Raw genomic sequence first — 14,675 nt, 5'->3', positions numbered from 1 at the left:
CTGCACATGTATCCCAGAACTTAATGTATAACTTTTTTTTAAAAAAGCTGCCACTATGCACTTCCTTAATAAAAAGGAAAGAGATAGTGAAATACAAAGTCATTGCTTCATTGGAAGATAACATTTTTTCATTAACTCAGCAACTAAACATTGTTCAAATAGAGGAACAGCTGGCACAGAGGTCAAGGAATTCTGTGTTCGGTGTTAGTCACAGCTGAGGTTTATATCTAGCTTTCCTTAAAGCTTTGGAGGAACATAATGAATGGTCACCTTGAAATAAGATGACAAATTTTTCAACTAGTTAACTTTATAAAAGCATTATATTCCTCCAATACAGCAATGGTCATTTTCTCAAATAGATAAAGTGTTGAACTACATCTGTTTTTATTTAACACCCCTTGGATGTGATATATGATCCTGTCTGTGGCATCACTGTAGAGAATAGATGGAGAGAATATTTAAATTACTATTTCATATATCTCACTGTAAAACCTTAAAATATGCAGCAAAACAATGAGCACAAAGACTGGATTTCAGAACCCTCTCAGCAAAAGTCCTCTTTCATTACCCGAAAGTATTTGTCAATTGTCCATAAAAATGAATCTTGGTAGAAAACTAAGACATCTTTGTACTCTCATATAAGCTTAAAGACTTCACAAATACTGTGCTTAAAAAAAAAATCCTATTAGATTTGTGTTTGTTTGTGGATGGACACTCTCATCATAGACCACTTTTGCCTGAACATTCTTAAAAGCCTTATACATGAACTAGTACAATGTGTTTTGTAAGTGTGTATGGCTCTTCTTGTTCATAAGCTTTTAAAATCCATTCATGTCACAAGGTCTGTCAGTAATTACTTCCTCTTTATTTTTTGAATCTTTAATTGTATAAATGTAACAGTGTGTGTATTCATTCTCCTCTTAAGGGACAATTGGCTTGTTTACATTATTATAAATAAGGCCAACATGAACATTACTGTATGTCTTTCTGAGTTTATATGTTTTTATTATTTCAGGTAGATTCTTAGTAATGAAATATTTATTCAAGAAACTCTCCAACAGTCCTGCAAGGTGGTTATGCACTTTCTGTTTTAACCAGCAATGTATGAAACTCCCTGTGACTCCACATCTTTTTCACTATTTTTCAGTTTGCCTATATTCATTCTAGTGGGAAAAGAATGTTATATCAATAATGTTTTAATTTGCATTTTTCTCAATTCTAGTTGAAGCCATGAATTTTCATGTACTTTCAAAAATTTATTCATATGTAAAGTCACATTTTTGTTTGTGCCAATTTTAATTGGCTTATTTATACTTATAATATTGACTTGTGCAAGTTTTAATGTATTCTTTATATTAGTGAATTGTTCTATATATGCTTTTTAAGTGTTTTTTTCTCCTTTAGTCTGTGGCTTTTCTATTGACTTTCTATTTAGATGAGAACAAATGTTTATTTTATATGCAGTCAAGTTATCATTTTTAAAAAGTCGTTTTCCTTTTTTTCTAATGCATTTCTGCTTAACCTCACCCATAATGATAATCTTTGTTCTAGAAGTTTAGTGGGTAGTGCTTATATTTAGGTCTAAGATTCATCTTAAATTGATTTTCTGAAGCTGTGAGGTAAGAGTTTATATAAAAATAATTTTAAAATGTTCTTAACAAAGCTTTTAACTAGTATATCCAGTTGTTCCAGAGTCATTTATTGAAAACATATATCGGCTCCTTCACATCAACTAGGTCAACTTTCAGTTGATTATAAATGCACACATATCTTTGGATTCTGATTTTGTTCCCTCCTTTTTAAATCTGTATACCAATATTAACAATAGTAACAAAGCTTCTCTTCTTGAAGTCAGTTAGTAAAAGTCCACTACGTGGTTTCTCTTTTGCAAGGTTATTTTGGCTAATCTATATACATTACATTTTCATGTAGTTTTAGAATCAGCATGCCAATTTCCACAAAAAAGATGAAGCTGGTGAGAGTAAATATTGTAACAATATTGAGTATTCTAGTCTCAATAACGATGGTATATATATATTATTTGGCTCTTTATTTACTTCTTGAATCTTCATCAGTATTATTTTGTTGTTTTTGTAAAAAGATCTTAGAAATTTGTCATTATATTTATCAGGTAATTTATATTGCTTTATATATATTGATTTATTACTAGAAAATTTGTTGTTTTTATATAATCTGTATACAGCAATTTTGATAAATACATTATTATTTATTGTATTTTGTTTTTGTTGATCCATACAACTTTCTTTTTCTTTTCTTTTCTTTTTTGGAGATGGAGTTTCACTCTTGTTGCCATGGCTGGAGTGCAGTGAAGTGATTTTGGCTCACCACAACCTCTGCCTCCCCAGTTCAAGTGATTCTTCTGCCTCAGCCTCCCAAGTAGCTGGGATTACAGGCCTATGCCACCATGCCCAGCTAATTTTGTATTTTTAGTAGAGCCAGGGTTTCTCCATCTTGGTCAGACTGGTCTCAGACTCCTGATGTCAGGTGATCTGCTCGACTTGATCTCCCAAAGTGCTGGGATTACAGGCAGGAGCCACTGCATAATATCATATGTTTTAAATAAGGGTCTTTTACATATTTTCATCCTGTAGTCTGTGGATTTTCTAGTGATTTTTTAACCTTTTAACCTATATTTTTTAACTTTTTCTCATTGTATAAGCTAGCACCTGTGGTATAATCATACATAGAAATGGAGATAATATATATTCTTATCTTGTTCAGAATTTTTTTTGTAGGTCTGTCATAGATGCTCGATATCTTATTAGGAAAGATCTCTTGTATTATTGGCTTACAAATATATATATATATATATATATATATATATATATATATATATATATGTTTTCCAATGAGAAATGGATGATGTATAAAGGTATATTTTGTAAATCCTTTTTTGCATCAAATGTTGAGATAATGATTTTTCTCTTTAATTATCTTAATATAGTGAATTATCATTATTGACTTTGCTTTTTAAAATATTTATGGCTAGGAAAACCCTACGTGAGCAACATAATACATTATCTTCTTGCATATTGCTGTATAGAAATTGATTATATTTTATTGGTAATATTTGTGTCTAAATTTGAAAGAGATATTCACCTGTATTCTTTTCCTTTTATAATTTAAAATGCTAACCATTTGGTATTGGGGCTATGCTGGCCTCATAAAACTGCTGTTCCATCCTCTTCCATGTTTTGGAAGATTTGTATAATTTTGGTATTATTTTTTCTCAAGTATTTTGTAGACTTTACCAATGAATCAATATGATTCTGGGTTTTTTTTGTAATAAGGATTTTTTTACACCACTTTTTAAATATGAATTATATTATGCCTATTTTATAGCTAGTGTTGGTAATTTATTTTTACCTCTATCTTTTTCATGATCAGTTTTGTTAAAGCTTCACCAATTTTATTGATCATTTTAAATAAGCAACTTTAGGCTTTGAAAATTTTCTTCATTGTTAATTTTATGTTTCAATTGTTTTGTACTTATTTTAAAATTTTATTTATTCTACTTATTTTGGGTTTATTTTGCTCTTTTTAAGTTAAAGCTTCTATCATTGATTTTAGACCTTTCAATTTCTTATAGTATAAACTGTTAATTTCACTCAAAATACTGCTTTTGTTGAATTTTGCAGGTTTTGTAGGATGTGGTTTGATTATTATGAAACTAATAATTTGTAATCACTCTTGTGGTTTATTGTTTCACATATAGGGCATTTAAAATTATTTTGCTGAATTTTCACTGTTTAAAAATTTTTGTATATCTATTGATGTCTTACTGATGGCTTAATTATGTGAAGAATATGCTGTTTTATTTCAGTCCTTTAATATATATTGAAAAGGAAAGGGGGATCATGGTAGACGGAAGGCAGGACAAGATTGCTGCTCTTGACAGAGCAGCATACAGAGACTTGCATTGTGAATTTTAGCTAAGCTCAATTGCAAGAGCAAACCAGCAACCCTGCGAGGACCCACAGACCCTCTGAAGAAAGCAGATTGCTCCTGGAGGATGCAGGAGATAGCCCAAATACTGTCAGTGCCCCAACTGTGGAAGTGGGAAAGGCAGATCCACCTCTCCAGAATACACACTCCCACTGAAGAGGCTGCAGTTCTGTTTGTGGGCGACGTTTCTGACTTTACCTGGAGCTGAGTCAAGTTAAGAGAATTGAGTGAAATACAGCGGTAGAGGAAGCAGCAGAAATGCCCTGGGAGCTCACTGGGTCCCCAAAAAGCACATTCCTACCTGGCACTACAGGGATTCATTGGGAGTGTGGCCAAAGGAGCAGGAGGCAAAACTCCACAGGGAGAAGGAATTATCTAGCTGAAGTTTATAACAATTTTAATGGGGCAGAACTCTTCTATACACCAACAGTGATCAAATCAAACCAAGAACTCAACCCCTTTTATAATAACTACAAATAAAATAAAGTACTTAAGAATATACCTAACTAAGGTGTCAAAAGACCTCTACAAGGAAAACTGCAAAACACTGCTGGAAGAAATCATAGATGCCACAAACAAATGGAAACACTTCCCATGCTCATGAATGGGTAGAATGAATGTTGTGAAAATGACCGTACTGCCAAAGGTAATCTACAAATTCAGCATAATCTCAATCAGAATATCACCATCATTTCTCATAGAATTAGAAAAAAAATTCTAAAATTCATATGGAATAATAAAAGAGCCCACATAGCCAAAGCAAGACTAAGCAAAAAGAACAAATCTGGAATCATCACACAACCTGATTTCAAATTATGCTATAAAGCATGATATTGGTATAAAAATGGGCACATAGACTAATGGAACAGAATAGAGAATGCATAAATAAATCTAAGTACTTATAGTCAACTGATATTCAGCAAAGCAAAGAAAAATATGCAGTGGGAAAAGGACACCGTTTTCAGCAAATGATGCTGCTATAATTGGCTAGCCAAATGTAGGAGAATGAAACTGGATCCTCATCTTTCACCTTATCCAAAATTCAACTCAAGATGAATTAAGGACTTAAATCTAAGACCCAAAACTATAACAATTCTAGAAGATAAAGTTGGAAAAACCCTTTCAGACATTGGCATATGCAAGGATTTCATGGCCAAGAACCCAAAAGCAAATTCAATAAAAACCAAGATAAATAGCTGGGACCTGGTTAAACTAGAGTTTTTGCATGGCAAAATGAACAGTCAGCAGAGTAAACAGACAACCCACAGAGTGGAAGAAAATCTTCACAATCTATACATCTGACAAAGGACTAATATCCAGAATCTACAATGAACTCAAACAAGTCATTAAGAAAAAAAAAATCCCATCAAAAGGTTGGCTAAGGACATGAGTAGACAATTCTTAAAGGAAGATATACAAGTGTCCAGCAAAATATGAAAAAATGCTCAACATCACTAATAATCAGGGAAATGCAAATCAAAGCCACAATGCAATACCACCTTACTCCTGCAAGAATGGCCAAAATAAAAAAATAAATAAAATAAACAGTAGATAATTGTCATGCTGCAGTGAACAGGGAACACTTCTACACTGCTGGTAGGAATGTAAACTAGTACGACCACTAAGGAAAACAATGTGGAACTGCCATTTGACCCAGCAATCCCACTACTCGGTATCTATCCAGAGAAACAGAAGTCATTATTCAAAAAGGAAACTTTTACAGGCATGTTTACAACAACAAAATTCACAATTGCAAAATTGTGGAAACAACCCAAATGCCCATCAATCATCGAGTGGATAAATAAACTGTATATATATACATACACACACACACACACATATGATGGAATACTGTACAGCCATAAAAAGGAATGAATTGACAGCATTTGCAGTGACCTGGATGAGATTAAAGACTATTATTCTAAGTGTAGTAACTCAAGAATGGAAAGCCAAACATTGTATGTTCTCACTAAAATGTGGAACTAAGCTATAAGGATGCAAAGGCATAAGAATGATATAATGGACTTTGGGGACTTGGGGGGAAGAGTGAAAGGGGAGCAAGGGATAAAAGACTACAAATATGGTATAGTGTATACTGCTGGGGTGATAGATGCACCAAAATCTCACAAATTACCACTAAAGAAGTTACTCATGTACTCATGTAACCAAATACCATGTGTATCCTAATAATTTATGAAAAAATAAAATAAAAATATATTAAAAAGTTATTCTGGTAATAAGTAGTTCAGCAGTGAAAAAAAAAGTTTACATAGCCATAGTAACAAAAATATGGACTACAAATTTATATTTATATTTATATTTAATATATATATATAAATTAAATTAACATACATATATATGGAGAAAGAGAAAGAGAGAGACCAGCTTCATTACTTAGTATATATGTAATGTTGCATATATTTCAAATAAATATGTATTTGTTAATAGAGTGTTCTATAAATGTTAATAAGGTCAAGTAGATTGATAACGTTGAAATCTTTATAATTATCAGTTTTGTCTAAGTGTTTTAAAAATTACTGAGAAACAGACATTTAAGTCCTTAATTATGATCATGAGTTTGTCTCTCTTCAATTCTCTGTTTTCTTTATACATTAAAAACTTATTTTAAAAATATGAACATATAAGATTGGTATGTTATCTGATTACTTGCTTCTTTTTCAATACATTTTATTCTTTGTTTTCCTAGATGTCTTAAAGTCTACTTTCTGTAGTTAACATACTTGTAGCACCTTTCTTATTGATATGGATGGATTTAAGTCTCTCTCTCTACAAATATGTATATATGTATGTGTATATATATTTACACACACACACGCATATATATATATATTTTTTCCTTATATACTTGTTTGAGTGAAAATGATAGTCAATGGCAACTTTTTATATTCTAAGTAGAGAAAGAATTCAACTTTTATTTTACTTTTCAAAATATAACACCATACAATTTTCTTGAGAGAATAAAAATCTATGATTTATGGCCACCCTTTATAAGAAAATTAGTATCATTTATTCTAAGAAGCCTATGTCTCCACAGAAGCCTCTTCTGTGATTTCATAAGGACATACCATCCCAAAGAAGAAATGTTTGTGTTTTAAAAGTGATTTACTATCTTGGCTATACTGTATTATAGCTGGTATCTTGTGGGGCAGAAAGGGGCAGGAAGCAGTAGAAAAAGTCCTCTCATGTTTAATCTCCTAGAGGCTTCTATTCTGATCATTCACATTGCTACCTTAGGCACCACTACCTTTGATAAAGAAACTGCAGCAGAGAATGCTGTGAATAAACACACACACTCGAAGATGCCATTTTACAAATTTCTACACAAAGCCTATTTTGCTAATGGAATTTCTTTACTTTGGTGTCACACCTGAGTTTATCTAGAGTTTTCCAGACACACTTTCTTTACCTCAAAAAGTCATATTTAAACAATACTAAAAAGCACATTAAGAGAAATTATGCATACTCTCTGCCAAAGTCACAGGTACGTTACTGAAATAGACAATGTATTTTTTTCATATCCAAGTGAAATATACATTGCAAGAAAATTAAGATAATGTCAACATTGCCATATGCTTGTTTTTCATAAGTTATTAACAGGAAACTTGCTCCTGGGGTATTGGTTATTTGTCAGCAATTAGTAATAGGGATTGACACTGACAAAGTCCCCACTGGGGTTTAGTTCTAAAAATAGCTGAGGACTAAAAACCCATCAGTAAGCAGCTGCTGCTATCATCAAGTGCACACTGCAGTTACAATTTACATGGAAGTGTTCATATTAAATAGAAATTTTTAAATTACCCAATAGTGATAAAAACTGCTTTATATTTAAATTTATTTATAATTTATAAGTATATTAATCAGAGCAGATGCAGTTTTGCAAAAACATCTTTAAAATTTTAAATTTAAGTTGAATCATTATTTGTATTAAGGTTTCACAAAAGCATAACTTAAAATTTAAATAACTCTAGAAAAAGCATGATACAAATAAGCAATGCTCAGTTTCAATCATCTCACCAATTGTCTTTGGGTCAGTTGGGGACTTTGTTGTTCTTGGCTAGGCTCACTTATCAGTCTGGGGATTAACTAGCCTATTTGCTTATCTAGGCTGTGCACACCTGGGATGACTAGAGCAACTCAGATATACTTCACATCTCTTACCCTTCAGTACACTAGTCTGGGTATGTTACTGTGGTATTGATAACAAATGAGAGCAGAGAAAAACCCAATTATATAGGCACATTTCAAGCTCCTGTTTACATGATATTGGCTAACATTCAATTGGTCAAAGCAAATCACATGACCAAACCCAGATTCAAGCAATGGGCAAATCCAAGTAAAGTGGCAAAAAGCATAGAAACAGGGAGATGTAAAACAAAGGCGGATGGTGCAGTGGCTCATACCTGTAATATAAGCACTTTGGGAGGCTGAGGCAAGGGGATAGCTTGAGCACAGGAGTTTGAGGCCAACCTAGGCAACGAGAACTCGTCGCTGCCAAAAACTATTTTAAAAATTAGCTTGGTTTGGGCCAGTGTGATGACTCATGCCTGTAATCCCAGCACTTGGAGAGGCTGAGGTGGGTGGATCTTTTGAGGTTGGGAGTTAAAGTCCAGCCTGGCCAACATGGTGAAAGCACTTTAGGTTCTGGGGTACATGCGCAGAACATGCAGGATTGTTGCATAGGTATGTACATGGCAATGTGGTTTGCTGCCTCCATCCCCCCGTCACTATATCTGGCATTTCTTCTCATGTTATACCACCCCAAGAGTTCAATATTGACTAAAGTATTATTATTTTTACAGAAGAGTTGAGGAAGGTGGCATTCATTTAGTTTTCTATCTGCAGCTATAACCAAAGGAAAAAGCTTATGTTGAAATGTCCAGCTGTGGAGATGTTTGTCATTGCACACTTTTATTTGTAATTCATGCAATGTAATAAAGCAAAGTAGAGGAAATATTGTCGTAAAAGAAAAAGGTGTATTTTTTTTCTTTTAAAAATCGACAAAAATTTGACAAATAAAATATAGAATTTCTAAAACAATATTTGTAGAAAAGTGAGATTCTATAATATATATATGCAGGTTAACATGTAAGACAATTGCTCCACATTAAAACTTCATAGATGATACTGTGAGAGATATCAAGAAAATTGATGATGTTCTATGCATCTTTTTAAATGTATTTGAATAAAAGGAAATGAAAACGTTTTTATACGTTTGTTGATTTGTAGAAAATAGATGATGTTTGGCAATGCTAATGATATCAAGAAGTAAGCAGAGTAAATATCTTAGTAAATTTTGATGCATACATTCAAGATTCTTGACAAAGAACAAAAATTCATATCAAAGCATATTTTCTCAAAGCTTTACATAATGAAAATATTTAACATTATAGATTGGTTGTTTTTTTTAAAGATGTGTTTAGTGTGAAATGTAACACACATAGATAATTAATTACACTTAATTAAAATGTAAACCTCAGTGAATTATCATGAACTACATGTAAGCCATAGCAAAATCAGGAACTAGAACAACTTAAACTAACCAGAATCCTATCTCATGCTATATCTTAATGATTACTTCCATCCTCCTGGTGTTTTTAGGATGCTTCTAATTTTTTGTGTCTTTAACTAAAGAAGAGTCTATAGGATTGTTTATTTTGTATAAATTGATCAAGTTATACACATATAGTTTATGTACATATTTTATATTTCAATTTAAAAAATGTAACAGTGCTTTGTTACCATAAAGTCCTTTAATTCTCCTTAATTACTATTTTATTAGGACATATTTGACACACATAATCCCCTAATATATGTAAATTTTAACCATGAGTTCTCTGAGCAGCAAAATAACAACAACAACAACATCATACTAACAGATGAGATAAAGAAAGCTTTAAAATGAGAATTTGGGGGCTAGAATTCTGTTTTCTTCTTTTCTTTCTTTTTTTTTTTTTTTTTGAGGCAGAGTTTTGCTCTTGTTACCCAGGCTGGAGTGCAGTGGCATGATCTCGGCTCACCACAGCCTCCGCCTCCTGGGTTCAAGCAATTCTCCTGCCTCAGCATCCCAAGTAGCTGGGACTACAGGCGTACGCCACCATGCCCAGCTAATTTTTGTATTTTTAGTAGAGACGGGGTTTCACCATGTTGACCAGGATGGTCTTGATCTCTTAACTTCGTGATCCACCCGCCTCGACCTCCCAAAGTGCTGGGATTATAGGTGTGAGCCACTGCGCTCAGCCTAGAATTCTGTTTTCTAAAGGTAAAATTTTCTGCTCTCCATCTTTATTGAGATGGGATTTGTTCTGCATATATATGAGCAAATCAATATTCAAAACTGAGAGGCTATTCCAAAATAAAGGGGGAAATAACTGGATCAATTTGAAAAGGCCTGAGTTTGTATAATGATTATTTATTTGCAATCTGTTTGTGAAACATGTCTCTCAACACACGAACAAGATCTTACACTTTGGTGTATGGACAGCACAGAGTACACAACTTTCATTTATTTTATGCCATATAAATCATTGGAAGGAAGGAAGGAAGGAAGGAAGGAAGGAAGGAAGGAAGGAAGGAAAGAAGGAAGGAAGAAGAGCTATTAAGGCACAGTGGAAATACATGAATCTACGTAGGTAGGCCTAAATTGGACCCTCGTTAAACTATATACATATCTTCTGCATCTACAGACACTTTTAATCTTTTTAAGTTTTGAGCTTGCATTGTTCAGAATCACGTGACATCATGTGAGTTGTGGAAAGAATTAAGTGATATATTTCATGCAAAATTTATATTTTAATAATAGTACATCCAAACGTGTTCAAGAAAAGATAAATATTAACATTCCTGTCTCTGAAAATTTTATGTGGTGAAAGTGTCTGTTTTTATTGACTTGATGGTTTACTTTTTAAGGATTTATTGAAATTATATATGTGCATGCCCCTTATGAACTTAAGAGTATAGGGATATTATTAGGCACATATTTTAAGTAACATTCTTATTATTCCCTGGACACTAGCTTTTCTAGGCTGAGCTAAAATAGAAAAACAGGCCGTAAAAAGAGAGCCCAGCAAATCAATCTGTAAGGATCATTAAAGTGTCACCAGGGTAGATCCACAGTGCCAGTTATTTTTGGTCTCTCTATGTAGGGAAACAACCCCACATCAAACCCTTGGGTACCATGAGTTCAGTGGCAACAAAGGAATGAGAAAAAGACAGATTAAGAACGTAAATAGTGGGACCAGGGAATCATCACTGGTAATGGAGGCAGTGAAGTCCCTGAATTCAGTTTTACCACAGTATTTATTGGTTACAATAACTTTGCTCTATAGGGTAGGGATGGAGTGATGGTGAGGAGAGGGTGACGTGATGGTGGGGTGAATCAGTGAGCCAGAAATGGTGTGTCATTCTGAATTTGATAATAGTGGTGGTTTGGGAGTTTCACAAAACAAGAACATGTGGTTATCTTTAGTGTATTATCTATGTCCAGCTGGTGGAATGCTGGCCTTACAAGGAGCCTGTAAGGCTGGCTATGTCACAATGCTACGAAGAGGTTTTATGTCCTTGAGCCCAATGTTTATGGTAATAGAACCTAGGTCACTCTGCACCAGAACATGAGGCATGGAGAAGTTTGCCTCCCCAAAGACCTCCTGCAGTTTGCTGTGGTCTGTTCCCAGTATATATGTTCCTCAGAACCAGTTTATGTAGGCACTCTGAAAGTCCTTTCTCTTTTGCTGCTTCCCCCAACATCTATAGTGAACCGTCCCTTCACAAACCTAGCAAACCATATTTTTTCTGACTAGCCTGGTTAAATTAATTTTTCTCAAATGGAAATTTGAAAGAGCAGTAGTAAAGTATGATCTTAAACAAGCAAAATTAAAATAACCCCAAATCCAAAAACCTTTCATCTGTTTTCACAAAGTGAAAGGATGCAAAATGATTACCCTATATAGAGATCAAATTTATGCCTGTTTTCTAGTATATTGTATTACTAAGACACATCATTAAACTCAAGTGGAACTAAACTTTGTAAACCTCAAATATAATTAATAGCCTTATAATATTGTCTTGGAATTTCCCAACTCAAGAATTTATAAATTGGGGTTTCCTGAATGAGTGCATGTTTTGCTTGAATCTTTAGTACTTCTGATGTAATCTGAATGATACACATGATCCCAAACATTCTATACTCGATTTTTAAAAGGTATAAATGAATTACAGACCAATTCTTTTCTTTCTTTCTTTCTTTCTTTCTTTCTTTCTTTCTTTCTTTCTTCTTTCTTTTTCTTTCTTTTTTTTTTTTTTTTGATAGGCATTCTCACTCTGTGCCCCAGGCTGTAGTGCAATGGTGTGATCTTAGCTCACTGCTGCAACTTTCACCTCCCAGGTTCAAGCAAATCTCCTTCCTCCTGAGTAGCTGGGATTACAGGCACCTGCCACCATGCCTGACTAATTTTTGTATTTTCAGTAGAGATGGGGTTTCACCATGTTGACCAGGCTAATCTTGAATGCCTGACATCAGGTGATCTGCCCTCCTCAGCCTCCCAAAGTGCTGGGATTACAGGCTTGAGCCACTAACTGTCCCTGGCCATTACAGACCAATTCTTAGAAACTTTTTTTCAACTTGTCAAATTTATTTGTAAAATAAAGTATACATATTTTAAATTATTTTCTTAAGTGTATTTTTTCTTCATTTTTCCTGTTGAAAAATTAGAAATTTTCCAGTTTTAAATATAGGATAATGTCAAAATCATCAGGAAATTAATAGAAATTTTAAATTCACAAACACTTGCTATAGAATAGAGATTCAAAAAACTCCATTAACTTAGACATTATCTTCTATTTCAGGAACCCATCTGCAATATTTTAATTGGAATGCTTCTTTCCTGAAAATGCACATTCATTCTGTATGCTATTAAAATCATCCATAACTAAAAGTAAATAATGCTATTTTAAAATATTTCAATGCATTTTCATGATTTGCCTTGCTTATGAACACAGGAATTTGTTCATAAATTATCTGTAAGAAACATGTACATCTCCATACTTTATGAATGAGAAGACCAAATCAAAATAATGTGGCAGTCTGGGTTTATTTAGGAGATAAACATCACCGAGTAGATTAACAGGGATGTTTGATACAAAGCACTATGAAGTGCGATTAAAATAAAAGGAAAGGAAAAGAAGAAAGAAAAAAAAGAAAGAAAGAGAGAAAGAAAGAAGAAAGAGAGAGGAAGGAAGGAAGGAAGGAAGGAAGGAAGGAAGGAAGGAAGGAAGGAAGCAAGCTACCATCAGTCATAACCGTGGTAGTGACCAAGGAGCTCTTACAAATAGACCTGTCCGCGCTGCTAGTCGTTGAGGAGAAGGCGGCGGACAAAGAGGTGAAGAAGACATGTAGGCAGAAGGCCCTTTCCTGCCAATCAGATGAAATCCAGGTAATCCCAGAGCAGGTGAACTCTTCCACCAGCTTTCTCAAGTCTGGGAAGTGCTGATAGATGCTGCCACCAGGCTGCATATGACTAGGTCAAGAAAGCCAAGAAGCAGGCAGCAGAGAGGACCCAAAAACTTGATGAGAAAAGAAAGAAAGTGAAGCTCAATCTGGAGGCAAGAAAGCGACAGGCCCGGGCCCAGGAGAGTGAGGAGGAGGAGGGAGCTGGAGCACCAGGACACTAGAGCTAGAAGATCAAACGCCTAAGCAAAGAGGGTTCCCAGCAGCTAGAGGAATAGCAGAGGCTGATCCGGGAGCAGATACACCACAAGCGGGACCAGAGGTTGAGAGTAAAGACAGGAAACACTGAAGGCCAAGGAACCCCTAAACTAAAGCTGAAATGGAAGTGCAAGGAGGAGGAGTCCAAAGGTGGCTACTCCAAAGACGTCCTCCTAAGGCTTTTGCAAAAGTATGGTGAGGTTCTCAACCTGGTGCTTTCCAGTAAGAAGGCAGGCACAGCTGTGGAGGAGTTTGCTACTGTCAAGGCTGTGGAGCTGGCTGTCCAGAATGAAGTTGTCCTGGTGGATAACCCTCTGAAGATTTCCCAGTTGGAGGGACAGCCCCAGGGCTCAGTGGGCCCCAGTCACCCAGGACTGTCCAAGGGCTCAGTGCTGTCGAGGGACTGGAGAGCCTTGTCATGATGTGCAGGCACCAGACGGCCGGTGGCAATGGCGGGTCTCAGGAATGCAGCAGCAAGACCAGGAGGGGCAGCCCATGTAGCTGCGGCTCGGGCCACCTGCAGGCCTGCAGCCCTTTTCTTCAGTCACCAATACACTTTATTTTTATTTCTTAGAAGAAAGAAGGAATGATAAGATACGAGGAAACTCTGTATGATATCTTGGGGCTGATGGAGAGTACTCAAGGACAAACTTAGAAGGTGTTCAGACTTTATTGGAGAACATGCTGGTCCATTCACTGGATACCAAGGAACTTATCAGTTTTGGCCAGACAAGAGCTACTCTGAGCTCCTTGGCAAATGAAAGACCATTCTTCAGGGTGTAGAGGATCAACAATTCTAAGCACGTGTATCCAAGGGATTCCAGGCAATTGGTGGGGCAGAAGATCTTCAGAGTGGACAGTCTGGTGGGGGCCATTTTCCAGAGTGCTGTGGAAAGATTATCACCAGACAGGGGCTGCAGTGTCACAGAGGGGCACAGGGTGGGCAGGTGACTGGGCAGGCTCTACTAGAGATCCTCATCCCCTCCTG

The 14,675-nt window shown here is 35.2% G+C and overlaps 1 pseudogene; it reads left to right on the top strand.

The window, feature by feature from the left end:
- The first annotated feature begins 13,277 nt into the window (after positions 1–13,277).
- LOC100385344 (dnaJ homolog subfamily C member 17 pseudogene) lies at positions 13,278–14,188 on the top strand (annotated as a pseudogene).
- The last annotated feature ends 487 nt before the right edge of the window (positions 14,189–14,675 follow it).

The sequence above is a fragment of the Callithrix jacchus genome, chromosome 6 (assembly GCF_049354715.1).
Source record: "Callithrix jacchus isolate 240 chromosome 6, calJac240_pri, whole genome shotgun sequence".
NCBI lineage: Eukaryota > Metazoa > Chordata > Mammalia > Primates > Cebidae > Callithrix > Callithrix jacchus.
The sequence above is the reverse complement of the archived record's forward strand: the minus strand, read 5'-3'. Positions and strand labels throughout refer to the sequence as shown.